The sequence below is a fragment of the Cryptomeria japonica genome, chromosome 2 (assembly GCF_030272615.1).
Source record: "Cryptomeria japonica chromosome 2, Sugi_1.0, whole genome shotgun sequence".
NCBI lineage: Eukaryota > Viridiplantae > Streptophyta > Pinopsida > Cupressales > Cupressaceae > Cryptomeria > Cryptomeria japonica.
Window position 1 is genome coordinate 9509626 of NC_081406.1, and position 9394 is coordinate 9519019.

Sequence of the window (9394 nt, forward strand, 5' to 3'; positions counted from 1 at the left end):
TCCAAGGACAGAGTGCTAAGGGATGGGAGTCCTAAAACTAAGGGACCTAAGACAAAATAATTTTTTATCCTTAATGTAATAAAATAAAACAACATAAAAACCTTGAGCACAAGGTTAAATTTCTAACTTAAACCAGACACTAGAGGGTTCCAACGGGTTCAGATCTAGGAGTGAAGTGGTGGAAGAGATGGCCAAAGACGATTGAAATAGCTAATAAGAGAATATTTATCAAAGTACGCAATGCAATCTAGAACTTCCCTACCAAGGATTACCTTCGAGATTACAAAAATATAGGGAAGGCATTCAACTGGAGGATTCGAAAATCCCCTAGGGGGTTTCTTGAGTAGGTCTACAAAGGAACCCTTAAAAGGGGAGTTTATTGAAGCATTCACCACAAAAGCATGAGTTGTGTGTTTTGTTGGGGGGTTGGGGGGGATATCATAAATATCTATAACGAGTTTTCCAACTAGGAACCTTTCTCAGGAGATTCATTAGTAAGGGAGATGTCATGGATAACCACAAGCGGGGTAGTGGAATCTGAAATTTGAGAGCATAAAGCCATGGGTGGGAGAGCATTGTTACTATAAATAATTAATTAGCTATTATATATTATTATTATTTGAAAGGTGTTTGTTTATACATAGTTTGGAATGTATGTGGTATATACTATTATTATTTTCAGAAAATTGGTTGTCGATATGTGTTAATGACATCAAAATTCAAAAATCCATTATGTTCATGGTTCACAATTTTTGGATTCAATTGCATGAGATTTTTTGCATCAACATAGTGGATCACACTTTATGATCCATCATTAAGATGAGAGAGTGCATAAGGAGGAAAAATGATAATTTATCATCCTTATGCACTCTCTCATCTTGATGATCCATCATAAGAGAGTGCATAACAAAGAGAAATGATGAGTTGTCCTCCTTATCCACTCTCTCATCTTGATGATGGATCTTGGAGTGTGATCTGAAATATTGATGCAAAAACTCTCACACAATTGAATCTAGAAATTGCAAACTATGCTAATATATGTTATGTTAAAATGTAGGTGGTGTACACACTATTATTATTTTTATAAAGGTACTTTTTGAGGGATGAATCAAGATGTTTTTAGGGGTGATAGATATTGTTTCAATTTTTGAAATTGTGGTTATTATTAAGTAGGTTGATATGTATGGGGTAAAAGGTAATATATTATAGTTGTTGTGATGAAGTGTAATATGAAATTATGGTTAGTTGAGAGATTGGTTGTTGGGGTAAAGGAAAAGATGATAGAGATTGGATTAGTTGCAAAGATGATAAACTGAACAAACCTAGCAGATTTTTTCGGTTGGGTAGACTTGTAGGTTATTGCATAGGCTATATTGACTATTTGTAAGGGGGTTTAAATTATTTTCTACATGCAATAATTTTATTGCAGCATAGTGATGTGTATCATGAAACTATTGACTATTTTTTTATTAGTTTATAGATTTGATAGACCTTTTTGTTTTCTTTTAAAAATTTAAACTAAGAAATAAAATAAAAAAACTTTTTAAAATATATGAATCAAAGCATAAGGTCTCTTTCTTCTTAAGGTAGGGAGGTTGTAATGTAACAATCAAAAACATAAAAGACACACAAAGAATGCTAAAATTAATGAAGTGAGATTTTTAATCCTTGTGGGTCCATAGATATGTTATTTATTGAGTGGTGGATAGCTAGGGAATGCAAGTTAATGTGCTACATTTACACTCCTTACCTTGTAATTCAAATCCTTAATCTAAGTTAGTTGTATCTCCCCACTCTTAAAAAAAATTATGAGGGAATTTTTGAGCTAAATTGGTATTCAATGCACCACAAGGAAGGATGGATAAAGGTCTTATTATAGGCTATGCAAGTGACTAGGGCAATTTTTGATATATTGCATGAGTATGTGAGGCTTATTCCATGAATATTAAAGTGTATTGATTCCAAACAACTAGGAGAAGAGCATAGCCCACTCTTCCCCTTGATTTCTCCAGGATCATATAAATTTCCTTGTCATTATCCTAAATAAATAAATAAAATACAACTTCCAAGAGGTGTATAAGCATATTTCGATCCTAAAAAGTTTTAATTTCAAAAAGATATCAAACAACTATAACAAATAAAAAGAGAAAGTAGTCTAGATAGACAATAGTCTTCTTGTATCCATCCTAAACAACCATTAAGTTAGAAGTTTGATTGTTTTTGTTCTTTAGTTTCTAGCCAAGGAAGGATGTTGCATTTAAAGATTAGACAGAAATACAAAATACTATACTTCAAATTAAAAATAGAATGCACCACTACATTATTTAAAAGTAATAATTTTTTTTAAAAAACTATCAAATTGTGATTATTTATATATAATTAATTCTCATTTAAATATTTTAATTGAAATACTCACTTTGAACAATTTTTCATAATTAGGCTGGGGTCCCATGGAGGGCTTCTTGAAAAATAGAGCTGGAACTACTCAGATTTTTTAGGAGTATTTTACAGCTAGTAGTCCCATAAATTTTGTATTGTAGTTTAGCTTAAAACATTTAGCTCCTAAATTTAAGGATGCCACTAGTTGTATGAACTTTGTAGTGAAGATCAACTTAAGTTTAAACTACTAAATTTAAACATATTGGTAGTAAATAAATTTAATTTAATTTCCCCCCCCCCCCCCACCCCAATTTTCACCCACATAGATTTGTAGACCTAAAAATTAGGGGCTTCTATTATTTAAGAAAATATTCTAAATAATTCCATAGCCAAAAAATTTATTTTTTTCCATTGGACCACCTCTTCCTTAAAAATAGAGCTTAAGCCCCCTGCATGGAACCCTGCCTTATTGGTGCATAATCTTAAAAAATGGCTCAAACCACTATGTATGTCTCAAAACTAGCGTTCCAACATAGAAAAGGTAAAAAATCTAATTATTTGACAAAAGATACAAACACTTTTTTGAAGTTAAGTTTTCTAAAAAACCATAATAGGGTGCTAATATTGTTAGGCCCTTCAAATAAACTCCTAGTCATCCATACAACTACGAGATAGTTAGGTGGTTTTAAATAATATAGCAGCTAAATGTAAGCCCTCACAATCAAGTGTTAGGTGAGAGTGTAAGCATAGGCTAAGGTTTATTTCTTCACGGCCTTGGTCAATCATGTGATCAAGGCTCAAAACCTTTTGAAATTTAAAAAAAAAAACTCCTTTCAATCTATGTGATATATACCTATGGGACATTTGTATATAGCATGTGTATATTCCTATGCACATCATATATACTATATATATATAATGCAAGTAGATGGACATATTAATAGATTGTTTGGTCTATATTGTATGTATATCATAGGTAGGAGTGAGGTATATATAGAAGGTGGGAAGAGGTATACATAGTATGGATGTATACATAAAATGTTTTTGTATGTATTCAATATCTAGGTATTGTGGGACTATGAACAAATTATCTAAGATATCATGTATATACTATAAAATAATATAAATATTACAAAGAGGGGACACTATTTTGACATTAAGTATATACATGTTCAATATATATATATATATATATATATATATATAACAAAAAAATCTTCTTGTTATGAAAATCTTATAAATATTTATTTTTTTTATATAAAATATGTAATGAATACATGTCAAACATGTAAAAACTAGTGAATAATATATATTATGAATATATAGCTGCATTGATCTCATATGGTCTTATATAATTAACCTTGAATGCTTTATAAAGAAAAAAGTAAAAATAAAATCTACAACAGAAAGGTCAAGTGTTATATGTCAGAATTTATTTATTATCCCTTTTGGATCTGCAAGCTTGACGTCTCTTTCTCTTAAATGGCTCCTATAAAACTTGATTCTTAAAATTATTTAATAAAATACTTGTATGAAAAGAAACACTAAACATTCACAAATAACAAGCTTAGATAAAAGGTTAATGTGTTCACGCATGTTCATCAAAATATCATTCAAATCCAAGATCAAGATCGTATAAATATCACCATTCCTTCATATTCTTTTCTCTTCTTATTATTTATTAGTGAATGTTATTTTTTTTTTCATATTTTTCTTTCTCTTTTATATGTGTTTCTTTTTTTTTTCTACTAATTGTTTTTTTTGTTTTTTTGTGGTTTTCTTTTCCAAAGGTTACATTAATTTCTTCCTTCAAAAATTCTTTCTTTCATCAATCTTGTCACTGGATGGAGTTGTTGAGGCTCGAGTCATTCTTGTGGATCTAAAAAAGACATGTGAGCTGAGTTGGAATAAGATAATATTTGAAACAAATATCATACTTCTTTTTTCTAAGCTATTAGATTTCTACAATCAATTCAAATATCATTTGTAGTTTCGGAATTTGATTATATAAAAAGAAAATAACACACTTCATGATTCATTATCAAGATGCAAGAGAGTTGAAGGAATTATAAGATACTGAGTTGTAGACCAAGACATCAATATAAGAAAAGGCTGGGGGATTGAGCACGAGGACCAAGAAGAACAAAATATCGATAAAATAACACAAAAGACCCCTTAATATATAAAAAATTCAGAGACCTTTTATTCTCCTTAATCCTCGTGCTCAACCCCCCACCCTCTTCTTATTGTTCATGTGATTCGATTTTGTATGTCCCTTTCCTTACTTCCACGTTACCAGACATAAAAACTAAGTTTACCTGAAATTCACAGTCTGAAGTTTGTGTCCAGAAATAAAACACAGATAACTTATTGTTCATATGATCGGGTTGTTCATGTCAACCTTTCTCTCTGGTCAATAACCCTCGTGTAAATTGAGAACATTGCATACACTTGTCCTCCTTGTCCTTATTTATTCTGAAGAAGAATGGAGATTAGTGAATCAAACGAACAGCGTTCCTGGTCTGCAATTAAGTTGAAGTATATTGGAATAAGTAACAGGATTCTCTCTTCTAACACACGATGTCGCTTGAGGCGTTGGCCATGGCGGGCGTTGATTACACAAAGGTTGATGCTCAATCATTTCATAGTCCACGCTACCATTGCAAACAACACAGGCAAAATACATTTATCCACAGTGAAGAATCTTTGATTTCAAAAGCTTCTGAAGCTCATGATAAGGTACGGCCCATGTCTTTTGGGAAGCCAAGAAAGCAGAAATTCTCAAAGGCAAAGGAAACAAAAACAGTTATAGAAAAGAATGGCATTGTAGAGTGTGTTAATGATCCAGTGAATATGAAGAAATGTCTGAGAGAATGGGCGAAAACAGTTGCAAAGCTCGCTGTTGGAGAGATGTTGAGCAGATGAATAAAGAGAAACTTTTACAAGCTATTACTTGTAGGATAAATGGTGAACAATGAAGAGGGGAGAGATTTGTAGCGTCGTAATATATTTTCTTGCCAATTCCTACGAGATTATTGTAGAATAATCAGGATGAGGATCAACATTATGTGAGCAGATTACTTGTAGGATCCAGCTCATTCATTCAAACTAGTGAAATGTAACATCCTATTTGGTTTTTAATATCACATTGTATGTTTTTTGTACCTTCGAATGGCCTTTTACCTTGGGGAGGACATTGTAGGTTGGGCTCGACTATTGTTGACTTGAATTAAGTCAACTCCTCATTTCACATCTGGATTAAATATATGCAATTTTATTTTTTTAATGTTTTGGAGTAATGTAAATGTAACTGGAAAAGTGTTTATGGTATATAATAAAATTGAGTATTTCATTTTCTTTTATTCGTTTTATATTTTTTTTGTGAATAAATGTTAGTGTGATTATTTATATTAGTAATCGTATTTTGGTATTTTGGTGTGCAATATGTATGTCAAAGAGGTGTGAAAGACCAATTAAAGAAAATTTTAGTCTATTTTTTGCAAGTACATGAGGGTCATGTTATGTTTGGGAGATATAGAGTGGAATTGAGGGTAGCAAGAGAGGGGTGAGAGGGGAAGCGAGAAATAGGGGTAAGGAGATAGATATAGAGAGGAAGATAAAGATAGAGAAGGAGAATGAGGAGAGGAGATAGATTTGAACTTATGACCTCTCTTTCAAGAGCACAAGTTCTCCACCACTAGGCCAACTCAAGCTATACACAAATGCTCAAAATATTATGCCTTGGTCTAGGTACAAAATAAACATTAGGAAAAAATATTCTTTCACTGTTTTTTTCAAAACAATTAATGCTACTTCATCCATTATGACCATGCTATTATCATTTCCTAATTTCACTTCTAACTATATATAATCATCAAGACTAAAAAATAATTACTTATTCCCTATGATATGATATTGCATTTATTATCTTAAAACCAAATATTGAGCAACTATTTTATTAAGAGATATATGTGATGAACAAACAACTAGAATTATAGATATATATCTATCTATGTAATTAGCATTTTGGTTATCTACATCTCCTTGATTCTTTATATATTCATATGTATAATGTCCATATTTTTTATTATAATAACCTTGAATGTTAGATTTATCAAACCTTTGTGAATTTGTTTCTAGAAGTGATTGTTATCAAGTCCTCTATAGTTTTTTTAAATTATTCTTTTCACCTTGTTATAAATTGGTTCTTCCACCTTTGCTTCTATCTCTTTCAATAAAGCTTTACCTTCCTCTTCATCTATATAAGATGACACTTGGGACTTGAAAGAATTCTCAACAAAAGTAATACTATTTTTATTGATTTTAGATTCATGTGATGATAAAAATCTCATTAATTAATCTACCAATAATTGTGCCAAATATTTGAAGTCCTCAATTGCTAGAACTATAACATCAAATTTACTAGACAAAATCTTAAGAATATTTCATATGATTTTTTGATCTATTATTTCTTATAAATTAGATCTAATTTGATTCACGATATGTATGACTTAACTTATCAATTTTTCTAAAGAATTTGATTCATTCATTTGTAAAATTTAAAAAAAAATCCTAAGAGATTGTAGTTTAGCTACTTTCACCTTTCTTGTTCCTTTATAGGCTATCTCCAAAGTATCTCATACATATTGGGTCTCATTACTGCTACAACCTTAGGAAAGATATATTTAACCATTTATTATTGAATTGAGAATAGATTCTTTTATGTTGATTACTATTATAGTGCAAGTTGAGGCCATTTTTTAGGTGGCTTTCCCTACAATTCTATGGGATTGCTCGCCCTACAATTTGTATGGGGCTTACTCTAGCAATTTCCTTGCATTCTAGGGAGCTAACGTTCTAAGTATATTAGTAGTGGGGACTCAAGAGAGGGCTACAATACAATCATCATATCCCCAAGCAATATGTTGATCAAGATCTATAGGTAACATGCCCCTTCATTCCTTTTGTAGACATGTAATACCCCTCATATTTTCTCTTTTTATTTCATGTTTCTTGATGTGGACTTGGCCTTGTGCCTACAGTTGTGTCATTTGTAGTTTGGATGTAGATCATTCTTATCGTGGTTCGATCTTGCTCTAGATACTTCATTTTTGCAATATGTGGCTTAAGTGCTTATCTGATGCTTTATTTTGATATTTATTCTATGATCATGTTGGACCAATGATGTGTTGGATTACTTCATAAGGATCCTGATTATGTTATTATTTGAGATACGAGCTTGCATATTTTGATATTTATTCTATGATCATGTTAGACCAATGATGTGTTGGATTACTTCATAAGGATCATGATTATGTTATTATTTTGAGATACGAGCTTGTGTCTTGTGTACGGTTGTGAGGACCATTATTGCATATCAGATTTGGGTACATGACTTATTGGGTTATTGCTATGATGTAACATTGGCCTATTGTGCTTTGATGATTGAGATGGAATAATATTACATGATTCATAGTTAATTTATTTAAGATGTTGACCTAATTAATGAGTAGATTGAAACAAGTAAGGCTAACTTGATCGACTGATTTAAAGGTAATAAGTTATATCTATTTTGTTTTGTTTTGTTAAAGAGATTAAATTCTTATAGATAAAATTGATTATATGCATGTTAGATTTAGTGAACTGTTATGATGATGGCCTATTTGGAGAATATTTATATGCTTATCATTACAGTGAAATAATATTGCTCTTGTTATTTAATGTAGTTAATTAGATGATAAAATATTATTGTGCTTTAATTTATGATTAGATGTAGCATCATTCGATTATATGAAAATGCATGTGATGTTAAAATCCATTTCCAATAATTTTAGCTACTTTGATTATTATTTGTGTGTGTGTGTGTGTGTTTTAATGAGTACAAGTATAGGGCATCAACTCCACTTAGCTCCACAATTCTAAGTATGCCCATATCCTCGATAGTGGTTACACAAGATAGTACACTGGCCATTTACATCACCCAACCTTAGCCATCGTTCCTAACTTAGACAATTTGCCTAATTACATGTGTTTACACCTAGATAGTAATTGATTTGGTAATGTCTGGTTACCCTAATGCATATTTGTGTAAGGCTAGTAAATAATTTTTGTGCATAGTTGGTCTTATGTGAATTGCCATCATTTAATGTGCATATATTAATGATACTTTAATACTACTATGTTGATTTAATATTTAGTTATGCAATATGGCATATGTATTCAATTTAATGAGAATTGCATGATTTTATCTTGAGAGTCATTTTGGGGTTTATTGAATATTTGGATTTTATTTGATTTTAATATTAATTTACTTCTCACTCAAAAAGTGAGCTTATATATGTAAATTGAGTTTATTTTTTACACTTGGTCAATTTTAACCCGTTGGCTCTCTAAAAACCCTACATGCTAATTTTTATTTGGTGAGTTTGGGAGGTTTAGTGAATGGAATTTTGTGGGTAGAGACAAAATATAATTGTCTTAGTCAGCTCTATGGTTTGTCCAATTATTTCAAATTCTCTTGGTGAGTGTAGCTTGCATTTCAAATTTGAAGCTTTCATCAACTTGAGGTAGGAATCTATATTTCTCCCTTGTCTCTCAATCAAATAGTTTCTATTTTATTTTGAATGTTTAGTTGAATGTTTTATATTATTTCTCCTATTCGAATTTTGTCGTGTTTAATTGTATATTTGAATTGTATGTTTTCAAATTTGGAAAATATGGTTTCATACGAAGATATGTTGGCCAAATTTTATTAGGTCAATGAAATGGGGGTTCAAATGCATATTTGTGATGTTTTGTAGATATGACTCATTGGGTTTTCTCAAATTTTCAATCCTTGGACTTTGAATTTTTTTAGTTCTTGGAGGTCCATTAATGGTGGATGGCTTCTTGGACTAGTTCTTGGTCCAAAAGAAAATTTATTAAAAGTTGGAATTTGGTATTTTAAACTTGATATTATTGTGTGGAATAATGATATATATAAGAAAATTTTAATATGAGATCATTTGAGATTTGT